This window comes from Salvelinus alpinus, chromosome 19, assembly GCF_045679555.1.
Source record: "Salvelinus alpinus chromosome 19, SLU_Salpinus.1, whole genome shotgun sequence".
Taxonomy (NCBI): Eukaryota; Metazoa; Chordata; class Actinopteri; order Salmoniformes; family Salmonidae; genus Salvelinus; species Salvelinus alpinus.
The window spans coordinates 16,438,881-16,460,632 of NC_092104.1; the positions used below are offsets into that span (position 1 = coordinate 16,438,881).

The window sequence follows — 21,752 nt, forward strand, 5'->3', positions numbered from 1 at the left end:
CTACCTTCCCAGACCAGATGTGGGCGCTATTGTGCGGCGCGCTCACCCCCCCCCCCCATACTCCAAACCCCAACCTGTGAGGAATTTCTCAGACATGGACACTCCTGCCCTCCACCCCTCCAATCCTTTCCTTCCTGGCCACACTGCTCCTCTTCTTCCTGTTGAGTGTAGGGTGATTGTATGGCTCAATGCATTGTTTCAGTTTTGACTGAGGACGGGTTGACTGGAACTTGCAGAAACTCAACATTGCCACCCATGGCAGCAGTTCTTTATGCCCTGTGTCAACATAGAGACATTTATGTTCTGTGTCTATTTTGGACATATTACATTTATGCTGAGGTCAGGTGCATAGACAATTTTTATTTATTTTAATTGATGCCAAGAAAAACACATTTCTTTGTGATTACATTTTTTACGTTTTTGATCAAGTGTAGTACAATTCTTTATTCATTTATTTGATGTCAACAAGCTCATTTAGTCTTGCTTCATTTGTTTTCTGTGTTCCGCTGTTAAACTCATTTACACTCAAAGTTCAATTGCATTTTGACACAATAACAACATTTGCATGAAAAGACCAGAATGATTGAATGATTGGTTTTCTTTTTGTCGTCACCCTTTTCTGTGCAATTGGAAAATGTGACGGGCCGAGTCCAACCATTTGAGACCCTGGGTTTTGCCAGACCCATTTTCCACAGATAATTCCTTTCATGGTACACTGACCTCGGACATTCACAGACATGTTCCTTATTTAACTTGGGGGCTGACTGGCTTGGCGGTGCGGGGGAGTGATGTTGTTCTAGCTGGGTTGGGGAGCAGTGTGGAGAATGTATCCTAGAAGACGTCACATCTCCAGAACAAATACCTCATTGACAGTGTAGGCCTTTGTAAATGACAAGGGAGAGAGAGAGACACGTGTTTTAAAGAATGAAAAGTCACCACCGTTAGAACAGCCAGCAGCCTTGGTCATGGTTTCCCTTCTCCTCAGTCTGACTGTAATAGTCTGCTGGGTTTATTCCCAAACGTCCATCTCCATGAGTAGAGCCCATGCATTACTGAGTACTGCTTCTATATGGGAAGAATATTACATTCAAGAAGAAAACGCTAAAACGTCTTATAGTACTGTAGTTCCAGGTGCCTAAATAAAAATGCTGAATACGTCGTTGCTCCACAAAGTGTTAAGGGAATATACTGTTTTTATCTTACTGTACCTTTGTCACAGAGTATATCCACCTCCACACCTGTATACAGTCAGTCAGAGCCACTGAAAGCCCAGTCTCAGCGTGTGGGTTTTGGAAGCAGGATGTTGGTCTGTGTGTCTGCTTCAGTCTAGCGTAGATAATGCGGGTGTTGGCATATCAGTCGATGGACCAGACATTGTTTTGAATATGAACACCCCTTCATATCTCCCCTCTCAATTCCATGTCCCCAAACACATAAACACCGCTTTCACCTCGCTCAGCCCCCGCTGCTTGAACTGGAGAGAAGCACCACAAAACAGTTAAGCCGCTTCCAAACTCCCTCCGAGTACAACCTACACACATGCGTGCGCGCGCAGCAGCGATCGAGTCTCTCTCTCTGGCCGGGTTCTGACAGGCTGAAAGGCAGTCATTGTTCTCCTCTCTGTCCTCTCTCTCTCGGCTGAAAGTAGGCATGCCCTTAAAACGGAGGGAGAAAAGGAGGGAGAGAAGGGAGATGGAGCAGTTGGAAGGGTTGATGAGGCAGGAGTGGGGGCCACAGCTGAAGTTGTAGCACATTCACTGAGGAGAGGAAGAGACAAGAGGAGGAGATGGGGGAAGGCAGAGTGTTATAACTGAGGCTGAGGAGAGTGTTTTGGAGGTGGCTCTATATACAACAACATCTCATAGTTTCCCTTCGAAATGTAACGTATTATGGATGAACGTCTATTTTTTACTCATTCAATCTGCGTGGTTACAGGGTTAATTCCATGTGGTTACAGGTTAAAACAAGAACAACTCAAATATTAAGAGTTTAGGCATTCATTTCGAGTGGTTAAGATTAGGGATATGGTTTGGGGAAGGCTTAAAACAAAATAATAAAAAACGACGTGCTATTACCATCAAGTATCATCAAGTATGCTAGTGGTCTAAGCAATGCACTTCGGCTCTGAGCATCACGACTTTGTGCCCGGCAATCATTTCTTTTATCAACATTTTTTGCAGATGAAGGCATATATCTATGTTCTCAACCTTTTGAAATATCCGAAATTGAAGTCTTATTTTAGTGATCAGGCTGCTGTATACACCTCACACCGTTCTATTTGCCCCCCCTTATGCCCCCCCGTTTCACACCTCAGTTTCCCGCCCTTTCTGCCTCTCTTCACTAATTGCCTTATTTTTGCCTCCTCGCCCCCCCCCCCTTCTCCATGCCCTCCATCTCTGTCTGTCCTTGCCAAAAGGTTACAGAAGTGCTTGGCTGTGTGACTGGCTGGAAGGTGGTTGGATGGTTGGTCCTCTGCTTTTCAGGGGACCAGCCATCCATATAGCAATTAGATATTATGAAATTGGGGAGAAAAAAAATAAATACAAAAAATACATTTATTAAGAAAGGATGAACCCTTCTCTGGGTTCAGGACCCGTGCTTTGTCTACCTTTAGCTGACAACACTCCCACACGGTGTGTGTGTTTGTGTGTGTGTGTGTGTGTGTGTGCATGCTTGTGTGTGTGAGAGAGAGGAGAGTGTGGAATGAATTCCACTTAATACCATGTATTTCTTTCATTCTTTTCTTCAACCATTGTTTAATCCTCTGTATGGAAAAATCCTGGCAAATCCTCAAATCCTGTTTAAAAATGGATACTATAGGAAGGAATCTTAGCTGTGTCTCCCTCACCCCTCGGTTTGATAAGGGTTTGAGGGTTGAGACAAAGTGTGTGTGTTGTTATCCTTACCTGACCCCTGCTCTGAACCTCTGTTTTTTTTTACCAAATTTATACCTCACTGCTTTCTCCTTTGAGATAGAGGGTGATAGCCCTCGTGTGTGTGCGTGTGCGTGCGTGTGTGTGTGTGTGTGTGTTTTACCATACAGGGGAAGCAATTGATCCATGGAATGTGTGTTGGATTCCATCCTCACCCTCTCCTCTCAGCTGCTCATGGCCCGGCTTTGGTTGGCTGGATAATGCAAAACATTATCCCTGATAACCAAATATGACATCACAACGGAACATGAGCGTACCCACACACACGCAGAACATACCACACACACATTCAACAACGGCGTTGCTATTTTTAAGCTGCAGGGGGCGTATTGAATAACTGGAAAGAGGTGCCCATTTTCAAACGGCCTCGTACTCAATTCTTGCTCGTACAATATGCATATTATTATTACTATTGGATAGAAAACACTCTCTAGTTTCTAAAACCGTTTGAATTATTTCTCTAAGTGAAACAGAACTCTTTTTACAGACCATTTCCTATCCGGAAGTGAGATTTCCAAAAGCGATGTCTCTCTTCAAGAGCTTGTCTATAAAAGGGCATGTCACTTAGGACTGTAGAAACACGTCATACACCTTCCCCTGGGTGTCATGCGGAAGTGAGAGCAGAAATGACTTGATTATCTCGTTCTGGGATTGAATACAACCTCTTGGAGTGAGAAGTGCACCATAATTTTTTTTTGGAAGGCGCGAAGTTGGATCTGGAGTCGCCTCCTGGAAAACCGTCGTTATAGGTGAATATGATCTCTGGCTTCGATTTTATTTGATACATGTCACAATATCATCCTAAAGTATGTTTTTTCAATATAGTTTAATTATATTATTGAAATTTATTCTGGACTTTAGACGTGATGCGTCGCAATAATTAGTTCAAGAAGGAGAGGTTAGCACCGCACGGCCAGTGTGCTTGCTAATTCAAGAGGGAAATAGTTCGTTCTGGATCCAAATAAAGACGGTTCTGAACAAAGGACCCCTTGGAGAACATTCTGATGGAAGATCAACAAAGATAAGGACCCAATTTGGGATACTATTTCATATATCTGTCGAACTGTGCTATCGCTACCGTTTGACTAGAATCAATGCTGCTGTGTGTTAGCTATTGTAGTAAGCTAATATAACGATATATTGTGTTTTCGCTGTAAAACACTTCAAAAATCAGAAATATTGGCTGTATTCACAAGATCTTTGTCTTTCATTAGCTATCCACCATATATTTTTCTGAAATGTTTTATGATGAGTAATTAGGTAGTTGACGTGTCTGTATTTTCTCTGGCTACTCCCGTGCGATTTCTGACTGTAGCTATGATGGTGGCTATGATGGTAGCAGTAATGTAAAACTGATTTATAGCTAAAATATGCACATTTTTCGAACAAAACATAGATTTATTGTGTAACATGTTATAGGACTGTCATCTGAGGGAGTTTTTTCTAGGTTATTTAGGTTGGTTCTAGGTTAGTTAGGTTAGCTTTGTGCATGCTACTTGCATGCTACCGTTGCTGTGAAAAATGTCTGTCTGTCTTTTGTATTTGGTGGTGAGCTAACATAAATATATGTGGTGTTTTCGCTGTAAAACATTTTAAAAATCGGAAATATTGGCTGTATTCACAAGATCTTTGTCTTTCATTTGCTATCCACCATATATTTTTCTGAAATGTTTTATGATGTGTAATTAGGTAGTTGACGTTGGTGTCTGTATTTTCTCTGGCTACTCCCGTGCGATTTCTGACTGTAGCTATGATGGTAGCAGTAATGTAAAACTGATTTATAGCTAAAATATGCACATTTTTTGAACAAAACATAGATTTATTGTGTAACATGTTATAGGACTGTCATCTGAGGGAGTTTTTTCTAGGTTATTTAGGTTGGTTCTAGGTTAGTTAGGTTGGCTTGTGCATGCTACCTGCATCCTACTTGTGCTGTGAAAAATGTCTGTCCTCTTTTTTATTTGGTGGTGAACTAACATAAATATATGTGGTGTTTTCTCTGTAAAACATTTTAAAAATCGGACTTGTTGGCTGTATTCACAAGATGTTTATCTTTCAAATGCTGTATTGGACTTGTTAATGTGTGAAAGTTAAATATAAAAAAAAAATAGATTTTGAATTTCGCGCCCTGCACTTGAGCTGGATGTTGTCATAGGTGTACCGGCGTCGGGCTTGCAGCCATAACAGGTTATTAAGAAGTAGAGTTCATATTTTTTTGTGGAGCTTTATTTTCTATGTACATTTTTTACACCCAAAATCTCTTCAGAGTGAGTGTGGAGTGAAGCCCCTATACCCAGGCATTGTAAAGCAATGCAGCCTGTCCCCGCCTGTCCCATAGCTGCTGCTGCTGCCCAGGGTATGAACATGGAGTCACTGAGAGGATTAAAAAGCCATCAGCTCTTTGTCCTGAGACACAAAACCTCTTCCTCTCAAATTCCCCCATCTTTCTATTCTTCCTCTACTCCCTCCTTCCCTCCTTTCTTAGAAAGCCCGGGCATTCATATTAATCAGTTTTAAAGGCTAATGAGATAAGAAAGACTTAAGGGGAGACCCCAAAGTGCCCTAAGCCCCCTGGATAAACAGAGGTGATGAACGGGGTCTGGGGCTACAGTTTCTTTAAGGATCACTACACACTTCCGTTTTCAAAGCTCTTTGTTTGGTACAAAACTCCAGTCAGAATTGTGAAATGCAATAAAGCATTTTTTCCCTAAATATTTTTTGGGGCAAATGGTGGTGTGCTGTGGTGTGGTGGTGGCATGATGTTTGGGGGAATAGATCATTGATGTTGAGACTTGATCTGGTTGTTTGTGAGGTGTTTGAGAAACATGCCTTTTTCTTTCCCCAGTCTCTCCTCTCTCTCTCTCTTTCCCCCTCTTCCTCTCTCTATCTCTCTCTCTCTCTCTCTCTCTCTCCTTTCTATCTCTCTTTCCCCCTCTTCCTCTCTCTATCTCTCTCTATCTCTCTCTCTCCTTTCTATCTCTCTTTCCCCCTCTTCCTCTCTCTATCTCTCTCTATCTCTCTCTCTCCTCTCTATCTCTCTTTCCCCCTCTTCCTCTCTCTATCTCTATCTCTCTTTCCCCTTCTCTCTCTCTCTCTCTCTCTCTCTCTCTCTCTCTCTCTCTCTCTCTCTCTCTCTCTCTCTCTCTCTCTCTCTCTCTCTCTCTCTCTCTCTCTCTCTCTCTCTCTCTCTCTCTATCTATCTCTATCTCTCTTTCCCCCTCTTCCTCTCTCTCTATCTCTCTCTATCTCTCTTTCCCCCTCTTCCTCTCTCTCTCTCTTTCCCCCTCTTCCTCTCTCTCTCTCTATCTCTCTTTCCCCTTCTCTCTCTCTATCTCTCTCTATCTCTCTCTATCTCTCTCTATCTCTATCTCTCTCTCTCTCTCTCTCTCTCTCTCTCTCTCTCTCTCTCTCTCTCTCTCTCTCTCTCTCTCTTTCCCCCTCTTCCTCTCTCTCGCTCTCTCTCTCTTCCCCTCTCTCTCTCTCTTTCCCCCTCTTCCTCTCTCTCTCTCTCTCTTCCCCCCTCTTCCTCTCTTTCTCTCTTTCTCTCTCTCTCTTTCCTTCTCTCTCTCTCTCTCTCTCTCTCTCTCTCTCTCTCTCTCTCTCTCTCTCTCTCTCTCTCTCTCTCTCTCTCTCTCTCTCTCTATCTCTCTTTCCCCGTCTTCCTCTCTCTCTTTCTTTCCCCCTCTCTCTCTTTCTTTCCCCCTCTCTCTTTCTTTCCCTCGCTCTCTTTCTCTCTCTCTCTCTCTCTCTCTCTCTCTCTCTCTCTCTCTCTCTCTCTCTCTCTCTCTCTCTCTCTCTCTCTCTCTCTCTCTCTCTCTCTCTCTCTCTTTCTTTCCCCCTCTCTCTCGCTCTCTTTCTCTCTCTCTCTCTTCTGTCTCCGTCTCTCTCTCTCTCTAACTCTGTCTCTTTCTCTGTCTATGTCTCTCTCTCTTTCTCTCTCCCTGTGTCTCTATCTTTGTCTCTGTGTCTCTCTGCCTCCCTGTCTCTCTGTCTCTCTCCCAGAGATTACTAGTAGATGTGTCAGTAATAAGTCTTTGGTTTTGGGGGATCCTGCTGGGGTGACCCAGCATGCACTGTGTTAGGGTTAGGCCCAGTGTTGTGGCTGGCCTTGCTGACTGACGGCTGGCTAATACGCAACTGTATCTCTGTGTGTGTGCCTGTCCGTATGCGCGTGCGAGTGAGTGAGTGAGTGAGACAGAGCCACGTGAGCAAAAAATATGGAGGTTAAGTGAGGAGAAATGCAAATGTTGCGCCAGCCTTTGGAGCAGACATATACAAAGGGGTACTGCTGGCAGCAATGTTGGAGCCAAACTATACAGCCATACATGACAAGAGATTTTAGAATTTTCAACTGTAAATAAAATGGCCCGAAATAACAGATGTGTGATTAAAGGAACTGTGCGGAGGGTAGACTTCCTGAGAATATAAAATAATCTCAAATTAATCTGTGATTATGCCAATATTTCACCAGATGGAGGTGGGTCAGTCACAGAGCAGAAATAGCCATGAGACACATGAAAGAATGCAATTGGATAACAAAACAAGGGCATTCAGACTTTATTTGATTTAAATGTCTGCAGCTGTACTGCTCTAAACATTTTCTTGTGGCAATGAATAGGCACACATTCTTGTTTCAGACATAACGTTAGGAGTAGTGTTTTTCTCTCTGTGTGGTTGGCTCTTGGTTTTGAAAAGGTCTTGTTGGAATATACAGTGGGCCGGCTCAAGTTCCATAGAACACGGAACACACAGAACACTCCATCCAGTGTTCCAGTGTTTCAGAGTTACCATAGTTCCAGAGTTCCGTCTCACCTGCTGTGCTCTGTACTCCTTAGCGTCAGAACTTCATGTCATTCCTAGAACACGAGCGGAGACTTTCCAGCCAGGATTAGAGGGGGGAGTTTGCAGGAGGTTTTTAATTTCCCCAGGAATTAACAATGTTGGAACAGCGTTGTTTGCCTCACTAGTGCCAGGGTCTTAATTTATGCTGCTCTGTTCCTGTTGTTATTCATATAATAGGATCAATGTTTTGAAATACAGATCAATGAGAACTTAGTTTAATGGATAGGAAGCATTTGAGAAACTATGTTTTTGCGTTGTGTGTTTTTTTGACTGGAATTGTATTTCAATGTCTTATTTTATTATTTTACCTAAATTAAATGTTTTCAAATTTATTTTTGTTCTTATTTTGTGAGAGATTTATGTAAAACAAAAAATACTATTTGTTATTCACACTGTTTTTTTTTTAAATATCCTTTTAATTTTTATTATGAAATGTGTTTAATTTGTTGTAGTGTATATATATTTTTGAACACAACAATACATTCATATTACTGGTATACAACTATATGCTATAATATACAGTTTATTAGGTACACCCATCTAATACCGGGTCGGAACCCCCTTTGCCACCAGAACAGCTAGAATTTTTGAGGGCATGGGAAACGTTGCTCAATTGCTATCAAAGGGCCTAACATGTGTCAGGAAGATGTTCCCCACACCATTACACCACTGCCGTCAGCATGTACCGTTGACACCAGGCAGGATGGGGCCAGGGACTCATGCTGCTTACGTCAATCCTGACTCTGCCGTCAGCATGACGCAACAGGAACCAGGATTTGTCGGACCAGGCAATGTTCTTCCAATCCTCAGTTGTCCAGTGTTGGTGATCGCATGCCCACTGGAGACGCTTCTTCTTGTTTTTAGCTGATAGGAGTGCAACCTGGTGTGGTCGTCTGCTGCAATAGCCCATCTGTGACAAGGACTGATGAGTTGTGTGTTCCGAGATGCCGTTCTGCACACCACTGTTGTACTGTGCCGTTATTTGCCTTTGTGATTCTTGCCATTCTCCTTCGACCTCTCATAAAAAAAACAGCCCCGTTTTTGTCCACAGGACTGTTTTTTGTTTTTTTTCACCAAGGGCAGCCACACCGGCAGTCATGAGTCTTGAAGGCAGTCAAATTCCACGTGACCATTTAGTCACGGTAATTAGGCTTCTCTAAGCTCTGATGCTGCTGATGGCCACTATTAAAAATAGGCGGATACCATCAGCTTTCTATAGACTAGGCCTACTATATTTATCTCACCTTTCCTAATATTAAGCACAATGCTTATATTTCCAACAGGAGTATAGCCTACCTGGCTGGCATGAAAATAAACCACAGGTAAAAGCGTCCTTCTTTCGCTATTTAAGTAAATAGATGCCATGTCTTTTTTTCTGCCCCTGTTGCCCCTGTTTCCATACAGGTCCATTCTAAATCAAAACCAATTTCACACATATATTATTTAGTATATGTGAAGACAAGATTAAATTAAGAATAGTCGGATGGGTGACAATATTAGCCTATCACTTGTGAATTATATATTATCACTTGTGAATTATATATTATCACTTGGTAATGATGCCAGAATAAGGCAAGAAACAATGCCTTTTTTTGGTGACTTTTTTGAATCATAGTCGCACACCTCATATAGCCTAGCCCATAGGCCTATATGTTTGATAAGGTTTGTATCACAACTAAAGTGGCCAAATAAGTTCTTAAAATTAAGCACATTAATCCGCTTTATAAAGGGTGTAGAGCCTAACCGGCATATATAAGCAGCGCGTGAGTTTTAAATTTGGGGAAGATCATTTTCACCATAAAAATTCACCTTTTATAATAAAAGCATTACGTGCATAATCACATTTGCGTTCACTTTTGTAAATGGCGTTTCCCGCTAATGGAACAGTCACGCGTGTAGCCTACTGCCATGTGTACATTGTTGCGCTTATAATGTGAAGAAATAGCCTAATAGTTTATCAACATTTTAAGCTAAACGTTCTGATCTGTTGTGTTAGCCACATTGTGTAAAAAGGTTTTTGGAATGCTCAGTGCTTGTATTAATTTGGGATCTATCGCATCCCACAACTGTCCCAGACTATGTTAGGAATATTTATTTATCTCACAGAATAGAATAGATCAACTTTTGTACTATGGGGGATTGTAGATTGACAGGCTAGTGTCTTTGCTGTTCGTTAGGCCTACTCATCTCATTGGCTGAGTGTATATGATATATATAATATACTGTATAATATATGCCATTTAGCAGACACTTTTATCCAAAGCGATTTACAGTCCTGAGCGCATACATTTTAAGGATGGGTGGTCAGGGGAATTTAACCTACTATCCTGACATAGTAAACACCTTGCTCTATCAACTGAGCTACAGAGATCAAGGCGGCAAGGCAGTCTCAGGTCCTCTGTTTGTCATGTGGTTTTACCTTCACTTACTTTATGATACATATTATGTTCAATAATTATATTTGAATCAGTTTTCTGACTGGTCAAGGTGACATATTGAGTGTTCCTGTTTGAACATGTTTTTTCAGATGAACTTTACTGTTCGGATGTCTTTGAATGAGTGGTAGTTCCTCCCCTTAGCTTAGTACTAACTGTATAGTGAGACGTGCCATATTCAAAACTAACTCCATTTTATATGAATCATTTCTGCTGACATCTTTTTTGTTTTCAAAAGTCCTAAATTTCCCAGATAACAATAACATGATGACCAAGTAATGAATAGACAATATACTTGACATCACCAAACAAGAGGCATCTCACATGCTGTTTTACTGCATCAAATTCAGAGGTCAAATGTGTCTGTCTGTGATTTCACCTCTCTTCGACAGGTGTCAGTTGCTCAACCCTTCGACATATCCTCCAACCCAATCTGATAATAAGCAGAGAAGCAGGGGAGTAATCTGATCTTTAATAATGCAGTATTCGATTAAGGCAGCCTGCACCGCTCTGATTCAGAAGGGTTGGGTTAAATGCGGAAGACACATTTCAGTTGAACGCAGTCAGTTGTGCAACTGACTAGGTATCCCTTTCCCTTTTCCCCTTTCCCCTCATCCCTCCATCTCCCCCTCTTTCTGTGACGGGGAGAAGCGTTCTTACATTAGGGCCTGTTCAGATGACCTCTGTCCGTGGTTCAGATGACCCCTGTCCGTGGTTCAGATGACCTCTGTCCGTGGTTCAGATGACCCCCGTCCGTGGTTCAGATGACCTCTGTCCGTGGTTCAGATGACCCCTGTCCGTGGTTCAGATGACCTCTGTCCGTGGTTCAGATGACCTCTGTCCGTGGTTCAGATTACCTCTGTCCGTGGTTCAGATGACCTCTGTCCGTGGTTCAGATGACCCCTGTCCGTGGTTCAGATGACCCCTGTCCGTGGTTCAGATGACCTCTGTCCGTGGTTCAGATGACCTCTGTCCGTGGTTCATATTACCTCTGTCCGTGGTTCATATTACCTCTGTCCGTGGTTCAGATGACCTCTGTCCGTGGTTCAGATTGCCTCCCTCCGTGGTACAGATGACCTCCCTCCGTGGTTCAGATGACCTCTGTCCGTGGTTCAGATGACCTCTGTCCGTGGTTCAGATGACCTCTGTCCGTGGTTCAGATGAACTCCCTCCGTGGTTCATATTACCTCCGTCCGTGGTTCAGATGACCCCTGTCCGTGGTTCAGATGACCCCTGTCCGTGGTTCAGATGACCTCTGTTTGTGGTTCAGATGACCTCTGTCCGTGGTTCAGATGACCTCCCTCCGTGGTTCAGATGACCCCTGTCCGTGGTTCAGATGACCTCTGTTTGTGGTTCAGATGACCTCTGTTTGTGGTTCAGATGACCTCTGTCCGTGGTTCAGATGACCTCTGTCCGTGGTTCAGATTACCTCTGTTCGTGGTTCAGATTGCCTCCCTCCGTGGTTCAGATGATCTCCCTCCGTGGTTCAGATGACCTCCCTTAGTGGTTCAGATGACCTCCCTCCGTGGTTCAGATTACCTCTGTTTGTGGTTCAGATTACCTCTGTCCGTGGTTCAGATTACCTCTGTCCGTGGTTCAGATTACCTCTGTCCGTGGTTCAGAAGACCTCTCTCCGTGGTTCAGATGACCTCTCTCCGTGGTTCAGATGACCTCTCTCCGTGGTTCAGATGACCTTTGTACGTGGTACAGATTGCTTTCCTACGTGGTACATATTACCTCCCTCTGTGGTACATTAACGGCAGAGCAGAGTTTCCCTGCCTGTATCAGTGGTACGAGGGACATGGCACGGCATCAGGCTGAATTATTCACGCTCATAATCGGCCTTTATGTCCCACCGCCTAGCCCGGCCCGGCCCAGGACACACTGTTATTCTAGTGCATAATTGATAGTGCTCAGAAGTGGAGAAGTTAGAATGGCAGAAGTAATGCGAAGCGAAAGTTTAGTCAGGCGGCAGCAGGAGTAGAAAGGGGGATTGGAGGAGAAGTGGGAAGTGTTGGAGACAGGGAGGTTGTGTTAGCCTTTATCAGTCTTAGCTGGGGCTAGCGTGAGGATGGCGTGTGTAGGCCAGCCTGAGATGGCAGGGAGGAGGGGGAAGAGAAGGGAATCCTGTGTAACTAGTGTTGACGCTGAGCTGGGATAGAATGTCGTCTCTCCTCAGAGTTAGATTGAAGTTCTGGGCTGGACTCAGCATGCTTCCCTCTTTTACATCCCTTCATACATAAACCAGTCTGGAATGGTTTGGGTTTAGATGTAACTGGAGCGTTTGAATGCTAAAGAGTTACAAGTGTGCAAAGCTGTCATCAAGGCAAAGGTTTGCTACTTTGAAGAATCTCAAATGTAAAATAAATGTTTATTTGTTTAACACTTTTTTGGGTTCATATGTGTTATTTCATAGTTTTGATGTCTTCACTATTATTTTACAATGTAGAAAATAGTAAAAAATAAAGAAAAACCCTTGAACGAGTAGGTGTGTTCAAACTTTTGACTGGTACTCTATATATATGTATAAATAAAAAATATGAATATCATACTTTTACATTTTTTTTATTTTCACCTTTATTTAACTAGGTAGGCTAGTTGAGAACAAGTTCTCATTTACGCAAAGCAGTGCGACACAAACAACAACACAGAGTTACACATGGAATAAACAAGCGTACAGTCAATAACACAATAGAAAAAAAAGAAAGTCTATACACAGTTTGTGCAAATGGCGTGAGGAGGTAAGGCAATACATAGGCCATAGTAGCAAGTAATTACAATTCAGCAAATTAACACTGGAGTGATAGATGTGCAGATGAAGATGTGCAAGTAGAAATACTGGTGTGCAAAAGAGCAGAAAAGTAAATAAAAACAATATAGGGATGGGGTAGGTAGATTGGATGGGCTATTTACAGATGGGCTATGTACAGCTGCAGCCATCAGTTAGCTGCTCGGATAGCTGATGTTTAAAGTTAGAAAGGGAAGTATAAGTCTCCAGCTTCAGCCATTTTTGCAATTCGTTCCAGTCATTGGCAGCAGAGAACTGGGAGGAAAGGCGTCCAAAGGAGGTGTTGGCTTTGGGGATGACCAGTGAAATATACCTGCTGGAGCGCGTGCTGTGGGTGAGTGTTGTTATGGTGACCAGTGAGATATACAGTGGAACGCTAAGCCTTTTAGTGCTCATGTCTCTGACAGCTGAACCGTAGGGTGGACAATTGTTGTTTTAGGAAAGTAGCTTAACCCCCCCCCCCACCCCCAAAAAAATAGGCTGTAAAGTTTTGCATATGCTACACATCAAAACACAAGGAATAGTGTTTTTGTAAATTGTTATAGGCTCTTTTTAATGACACTTAAATGTTGCTTATTTGGCCAACATCCCCCGTTTACTGATGACGCTGGCTGATGCCAGTCCATTCGCTCCGTTCCAGCCTTTATACTCCGTTCCAGCCTTTATACTCCGTTCCAGCCTTTATACTCCGTTCCAGCCTTTATACTCCGTTCCAGCCTTTATACTCCGTTCCAGCCTTTATACTCCGTTCCAGCCTTTATACTCCGTTCCAGCCTTTATACTCCGTTCCAGCCTTTATTATGAGCCTCCCCTCAGCAGCCTCCACTGATGTCCATCACATTTCTCAAATGTCCAGAAATTAAAATCTTCCCTGTCATATTTTCCGCCGCCAAATTTTCCTGAAGGAAACTCTGAAAAAGCAGGGACCGAGAGACTGAAAAATAGCTTCTATCTCAAGGCCATCAGACTGTTAAACAGCCACCACTAACATTTAGTGGCTGCTGCCAACATACTGACTCAACTCCAGCCACTTTAATAATGGGAATTGATGGAAATGTATGTAAAAATGGATCACTAGCCACTTTAAACAATGCCACTTAATATAATGTTTACATACCCTACATTACTCATCTCATATGTATATGTATATACTGTACTCTATCATCTACTGCATCTTGCCATCTTTATGTAATACATGTATCACTAGCCACTTTAAACTATGCCACTTTATGTTTATATACCCTACATTACTCATCTCATATGTATATACTGTACTCTATACCATCTACTGCATCTTGCCTATGCCGTTCTGTATCATCACTCATTCATATATCTTTATGTACATATTCTTTATCCCTTTACACTTGTGTGTATAAGGTAGTAGTTGTGGAATTGTTAGGTTAGATTACTCGTTGGTTATTACTGCATTGTCGGGACTAGAAGCACAAGCATTTCGCTACACTCGCATTAACATCTGCTAACCATGTGTATGTGACAAATAAAATTTGATTCGATTTGAAAAGGCATATTGTTTTTATGAAGATTTTAGAATACATTTGCTTGTGTAAGTATTCACTCCCCTTGGCATTTTTCCTATTTTGTTGCCTTCAACCTGGAAATAAAATGTATTTTTTTGGGGGCTTGTATCATTTGATTTACACAACATGCCTGCCACTTTGAAGATGCAAAATATTTTGGATTGTGAAACAAACAAGTAATAAGACAAAAAAACTGAAACTTGAGCATGCATAACTATTCACCCCCCTAAGTCAATACTTTGGTAGAGCCACCTTTTGCAGCAATTACAGCTGCAAATCTCTTGGGGTATGTCTCTATAAGTTTAGCATATCGAGCCACTGGGATCTTTGCCCATTCTTCAAGGCAAAACTGCTCCAGCTCCTTCAAGTTGGATGGGTTCCGCTGGTGTACAGCAATCTTTAAGTCATACCACAGATTGTCAATTGGATTGAGGTCTGGGCTTTGACTAGGCCATTCCAAGACATTTAAATATTTCTCCATAAACCACTCGAGTGTTGCTTTAGCAGTATGCTTCGGGTCATTTTCCTGCTGGAAGGTGAACCTCCGTCCCAGTCTCAAATCTCTGGAAGACTGAAACGGGTTTCCCTCAAGAATTTCCCTGTATTTAGCACCATCCATCATTCCTTCAATTCTGACCAATTTCCCAGTCCCTGCCGATTAAAAACATGTTCTTCTTGGGGTGATGAGAGGTGTTCGGTTTGCGCCAGACATAGCATTTTCCTTAATGGCCAAAAAACTCAATTTTAGTCTCATCTGACCAGAGTACCTTCTTCAATACTTTTGGGGAATCTCCCAGATGCCTTTTGGCGAACACCAAACATGTTTGCTTATTTTATTCTTTAAGCAATGTTTTTTTTTCTAGCCACTGTTCCGTAAAGCCCAGCTCTGTGGAGTGTATGGCCTAAAGTGGTCCTATGGACAGATACTCCAATCTCCCCTGTGGAGCTTTGCAGCTCCTTCTGGGTTATCTTTGGTATCTTTGTTGACTCTGATTGATGCCCTCCTTGCCTGGTCCATGAGTTTTGGTTGGCGGCTCTCTGTTGCCAGGTTTGTTGTGGTGCCATATTCTTTCAATTTTTTTATCATGGATTTAATTGTGTTCCGTGGGATGTTGAAAGTTTCAGATTTTTTTATAACCCAACCCTGATCTGTACTTCTCCACAACTTTGTACCTGACCTGTTTGGAGAGCTCCTTAGTCTTCATGGTCCCGCCTGCTTGGTGGTGCCTCTTGCTTAGTGGTGTTGTAGACTCTCTGGTTTTTCAGAACTGATGTATATATTCTGAGATCATGTGACAAATCATGTGACACTTAGATTGCACACAGGTGGACTTTATTTAACTAATTATGTGACTTCTGAAGGTAATTGATTGCACCAGATCTTATTTAGGGGCTTCATAGTAAAGTGGGTGAACACATTTGGGCACACCACTTTTCCATTTAACATTTGTTTTTGTAATTTCTTTCATTTCACTTCACCAATTTGGACTATTTTGTTTATGTCAATTACATGAAATCCAAAATAAAATCCATTTAAATTGCAGATTGTAATGCAACAAAATAGGAAAAACGCCAAAGGGATGAATACTTTTGCAAGGCACTGTATTCACATGAAGATCTGTTGCCAATTAGATGGAAACCTAGCTATAGACACCCTAAAGACTCTGTCAAGTGCGCTAGTCCAGTGTCACTTTGATTATGCCTGCACATCATTGTTCACCAGTAGCCCCAAACATCTAAAGAATAAGCTTCCAGCCAAACGAGCTTGTAAGAATTGTACTTAAATTCCCCCCTCATACTTATCTGGAGGTTGAGCATTTTTTTGTGTAATGAAACAGGCAGGGAGAGTAAGCTCCTCTGTGGTGGTCTGTGAACCCTCATCCTTCTGGCCCGTAGCCCTGCGTGACATCGACTGTGCCACAAAAGCGTGCTGAAGTGGCAAAGTCGATGTCCATGTTTATAATCACAGGGTCACTACAGTGATTGTTATTTGTGGTTGTAAACATTATTTTGAGTTAATTCTATGAGGGGGGAGGGTGTTCAATTTATCTTACTGTAAAAGGGGAGGGTTAGGACCCCTGAAAGTGTCAATAATAATAATTCAAATAGAAAAGAGATGATAATAAAAACAAAACAAAAAATATATATGAATGTATAGACTATGTGTGTATATATTTGATGAAACATTGAATTAGCCCATAGTAAGCATTGAACAACATCTTCATACATGGCAAAACAGATACATCAAAAGGAAGTGTGTTTTGAGGTGTCTATATCTGAGAGATATAAGAAAGATCCGGAAAATATTGATTCGTTTTTTTTACCCATATTTAACACCTTATTTTGCAACTAAAGTACTTCCTTTTTATACTGTGTGTATATATATATATATATATATATATATATATATATATATATATATATATACATTTATATATATTATTATTATATATTTGTTATTTTTGGGGTCAAACCATATTGGTTTTATAGGCCAAACCGTTCTGACGCTATAGACATTTTCGGGATGTCTCCTGGTTTAACAAGCAGATGCGGAAGGCCGACATCCACGCATCAAATCAAATCAAATGTATTTATATACCCCTTCTTACATCAGCTGATATCTCAAAGTGCTGTACAGAAACCCAGCCTTAAACCCCAAACAGCAAGCAATGCAGGTGTAGAAGCACGGTGGCTAGGAAAAACTCCCTAGAAAGGCCAAAACCTAGGAAGAAACATAGAGAGGAACCAGGCTATGAGGGGTGGCCAGTCCTCTTCTGGCTGTGCCGGGTGGAGATTATAACAGAACGTGGCCAAGCTGTTCAAATGTTCATAAATGACCAGCATGGTCAAATAATAATAATCACAGTAGTTGTCGAGGGTGCAACAATTCAGCACCTCAGGAGTAAATGTCAGTTGGCTTTTCATAGCCGATCATTAAGAGTAACTCTACCACTCCTGCTGTCTCTAGAGAGTTGAAAACAGCAGGTCTGGGACAGGTAGCACGTCCGGTGAACAGGTCAGGGTTCCATAGCCGCAGGCAGAACAGTTGAAACTGGAGCAGCAGCATGGCCAGGTGGACTGGGGACAGCAAGGAGTCATCATGCCAGGTAGTCCTGAGGCATGGTCCTAGGGTTCAGGTCCGCCGAGAGAGAGAAAGAAAGAGAGAATTAGAGAGAGTATACTTAAATTCACACAGGACACAGGATAAGAATGGAGAAATACTCCAGATATAAAAGACTGACCCTAGCCCCCCGACACATAAACTACTGCAGCATAAATACTGGAGGCTGAGACAGGAGGGGTCTGGAGACACTGTGGCCCCATCTGATGATACCCCCAGGGTCAAACAGGCAGGATATAACCTCACCCACTTTGCCAAAGCACAGCCCCCACACCACTAAAGGGAAATCTTCAACCACCAACTTACCATCCTGAGACAAGGCTGAGTATAGCCCACAAAGATCTCCGCCATGGCACAACCCAAGGGGGGGCTTCAACCCAGACAGGAAGATCACGTCAGTGACTCAACCCACTCAAGTGACGCACCCCTCCTAGGGATGGCATGGAAGAGCACCAGTAAGCCAGTGACTCAGCTCCTGTAATAGGGTTAGAGGCAGAGAATCCCAGTGGAGAGAGGGGAACCGGCCAGCCAGAGACAGCAAGGGCAGTTCGTTGCTCCAGAGCCTTTCCGTTCACCTTCACACTCCTGGGCCAGACTACACTCAATCATATGACCCACTGAAGAGATGAGTCTTCAGTAAAGACTTAAAGGTTGAGACCGAGTCTGCGTCTCTCACATGGGTAGGCAGACCATTCCATAAAAATTGAGCTCTATAGGAGAAAGCCCTGCCTCCAGCTGTTTGCTTAGAAATTCTAGGGACAATTAGGAGGCCTGCGTCTTGTGACCGTAGCGTACGTGTAGGTATATACGGCGGGACCAAATCGGAAAGATAGGTAGGAGCAAGCCCATGTAATGCTTTGTAGGTTAGCAGTAAAACCTTGAAATCAGCCCTTGCCTTAACAGGAAGCCAGTGTAGGGAGGCTAGCACTGGTGTAATATGATCAAATTTTTGGGTTCTAGTCAGGATTCGAGCAGCCGTATTTAGCACTAACTGAAGTTTATTTAGTGCTTTATCCGGGTAGCCGGAAAGTAGAGCATTGCAGTAGTCTAACCTAGAAGTAACAAAGCATGGATACATTTTTCTGCATCATTTTTGGACAGACATTTTCAGATTTTTGCAATGTTACGTAGATGGAAAAAAGCAGTCCTTGAAACAGTCTTGATATGTTCGTCAAAAGAGAGATCAGGGTCCAGAGTAACGCCGAGGTCCTTCAGTTTTATTTGAGACGACAGTACAACCATCAAGATTAATTGTCAGATTCAACAGAAGATCTCTTTGTTTCTTGGGACCTAGAACAAGCATCTCTGTTTTGTCCGAGTTTAAAAGTAGAACATTTGCAGCCATCCACTTCCTTATGTCTGAAACACAGGCTTCTAGCGAGGGCAATTTTGGGGCTTCACCATGTTTCATTGAAATGTACAGCTGTGTGTCATCCGCATAGCAGTGAAAGTTAACATTATGTTTTCGAATGACATCCCCAAGAGGTAAAATATATAGTGAAAACAATAGTGGTCCTAAAACGGAACCTTGAGGAACACCGAAATTTACAGTTGATTTGTCAGAGGACAAACCATTCACAGAGACAAACTGATATCTTTCCGACAGATAAGATCTAAACCAGGCCAGAACTTGTCCGTGTAGACCAATTTGGGTTTCCAATCTCTCCAAAAGAATGTGGTGATCAATGGTATCAAAAGCAGCACTAAGGTCTAGGAGCACGAGGACAGATGCAGAGCCTCGGTCTGACGCCATTAATAGGTAATTCACCACCTTCACAAGTGCAGTCTCAGTGCTATGATGGGGTCTAAAACCAGACTGAAGCATTTCGTATACATTGTTTGTCTTCAGAAAGGCAGTGAATTGCTACACAACAGCTTTTTCAAAACATTTTGAGAGGAATGGAAGATTCGATATAGGCCGATAGTTTTTTATATTTTCTGGGTCAAGGTTTGGCTTTTTCAAGAGAGGCTTTATTACTGCCACTTTTAGTGAGTTTGGTACACATCCGATGATAGAGAGACGTTTATTATGTTCAACATAGGAGGGCCAAGCACAGGAAGCAGCTCTTTCAGTAGTTTAGTTGGAATAGGGTCCAGTATGCAGCTTGAGGTGGATTGAGACACAGCCCATGCATAACAAACATATCTCTATCTGAAAATGACACGTGTTGAGTTTTTAATTATGCCAATTCAATTTCCGCGGGGGTGAGGACATCGACTCTAGAGTTTTGAAGACAACAATTCCCATCTAGGAAAAATTGCTGACAGTTACAGTACAGTCTTCCACTTAATTGACTGTACCTGCCTCCTTCTATCCTAATCTGCCTCTCTTTAGGCCCTTAATCTATTTCACCAGTGTCTATTGTAAGACAGCTGTATGTGGGCTTAAGATTTTCTATAAGAAACTCTCAAGAATAGTGCCCTTTTATATTTCCCTCTCTCCACAGTCAGTGTGAATCGGTATCCCTGGCCACGGGATTTTCAGATGGAAACCGTAAACATGGCCTCAGTTGTAACCTATTTTACACCTTGCTGACCCTTAACAAATACCACTGCCTAGCTACCGAACACTGCCTTTGTACTCGATAACAAAGAGCTTTAGCTGGCAATAACCCAGGCTGTGAGCTTCAGTGGTAACCTGAGATAGTGTTCATATCAGAGGTTGGTGGGGAATGTTTCATCCTCTGCACGAAACACACTACACACATGGATCATGCTTTGTAAAGTGGCCTGCTTTGATGTGGAGATCAGTTGGTAGTAACCTGGAAGACTGGGGATTGTGGAAATGGACACTGAAGAGGTCTGTGCTCTCTGTTATTATCTGTGCATAGTCACTTTAATAACTCTACCTACATGTACATATTACCTCAATTACCTCGTCACCGGTGCCACCGCAGATTGACTCTGTACCGGTATCCCCTGTATACAGCCTCTCTACTGTTATTTTACTGCTGCTCTAGTTATTTGTTACTTTTCTCTTACTTTTTTTTCCGGTATCTTCTTAAAACTGCATTATTGGTTAAGGGCTTGTAAGTAAGCACTTCACTGTAAGGTCTACTACACCTGTTGTATTCAGCTTATGTGACAAATAAAATTTGATTTGATCTGTAAAAGAGAACATCTGGAGATCAATACATAACACACACTAAGTATCAAAGGCATGCAAGATTACTTGTTAGATATTACTGCACTGTCAGAACTAGAAGCACAAGCATTTCGCTACACTCACATTAACATCTGCTAACCATGTGTATGTGACCAATAAAATGTAATTTGATGTGTTTACATGACGTGTCTAATCATGTGTACAGTACATCCACACACTTTTCCCATATGGTATTATCTCTGAGAAAGTCTTCTTTATAGACAAATTGTGGACACATAAAACCCCTGGAAACCAATGCAGGCTATACATCAATTTCAACTAATTTCCTCATGTAGATATTTTGAATGCCAAAATGAAATCACAAATTTGACAAGTATAATTGCTTCACAGTTATGTTTGTGCCGATCTTAAAGGATTTCAGTTGAAACTTTTTTATATTTATTGCACAGTATGAGTACCCATATACCTTCAGCGGAGAGGAACAATAAATTGTCTTTGATAGCTGTACCATTATAGTTTAAAAGCAAGCACTCTGTCCAAGCTTATATATTTTTTTCAACAACACTTTTATAATATATTAGAACGGATCTTTCACTGGAGTCACTACAATGTGCCCATAAAGCCGTCCGATGGAAACATTAGCAGCGATATGTCTGGAAAACTCATAAAGCCGATTTACGAGTGCACTTAAGGGCCATGCACCTACCGGAGCCATTCTGGAAAGATGCAGACAGAGATTGCACCAAACTCTCCCAAATTACCCTATTTTAAAACCAATGTGGAAGAAAATCGATAAATGCTCAAATTAGCTTTAAATGATCACCCATTTTGTTGTATTATGATATATTTTGCAGGTCCAGTTAAAGTACTGGCAAATTTACAGAATACCACATTCATGAATATGTTAATTAACATGGCCACATGATGATATACTGGAAGGGAAATCTAAAACCATACCAAATGAAACTCTTATGCACAAGATACTAAAA

At 42.1% G+C, this 21,752-nt stretch overlaps 1 protein-coding gene and 1 long non-coding RNA gene across 3 annotated transcripts in view; one reads left to right on the forward strand and one right to left on the reverse strand.

Moving 5' to 3' along the window:
- Window positions 1-21,752, forward strand: part of LOC139545063 (ephrin-A5-like) — a 224,852-nt gene that overhangs the window by 7,963 nt on the left and 195,137 nt on the right. The gene's annotated exons all lie outside the window — the stretch shown is intronic.
- Window positions 341-1,645, reverse strand: LOC139545957 (uncharacterized). The gene is made up of 2 exons (XR_011669161.1): window positions 1,209-1,645; window positions 341-880 (listed from the first exon to the last, which is right to left on the reverse strand). It is a non-coding gene; the product is annotated as an uncharacterized lncRNA (long non-coding RNA).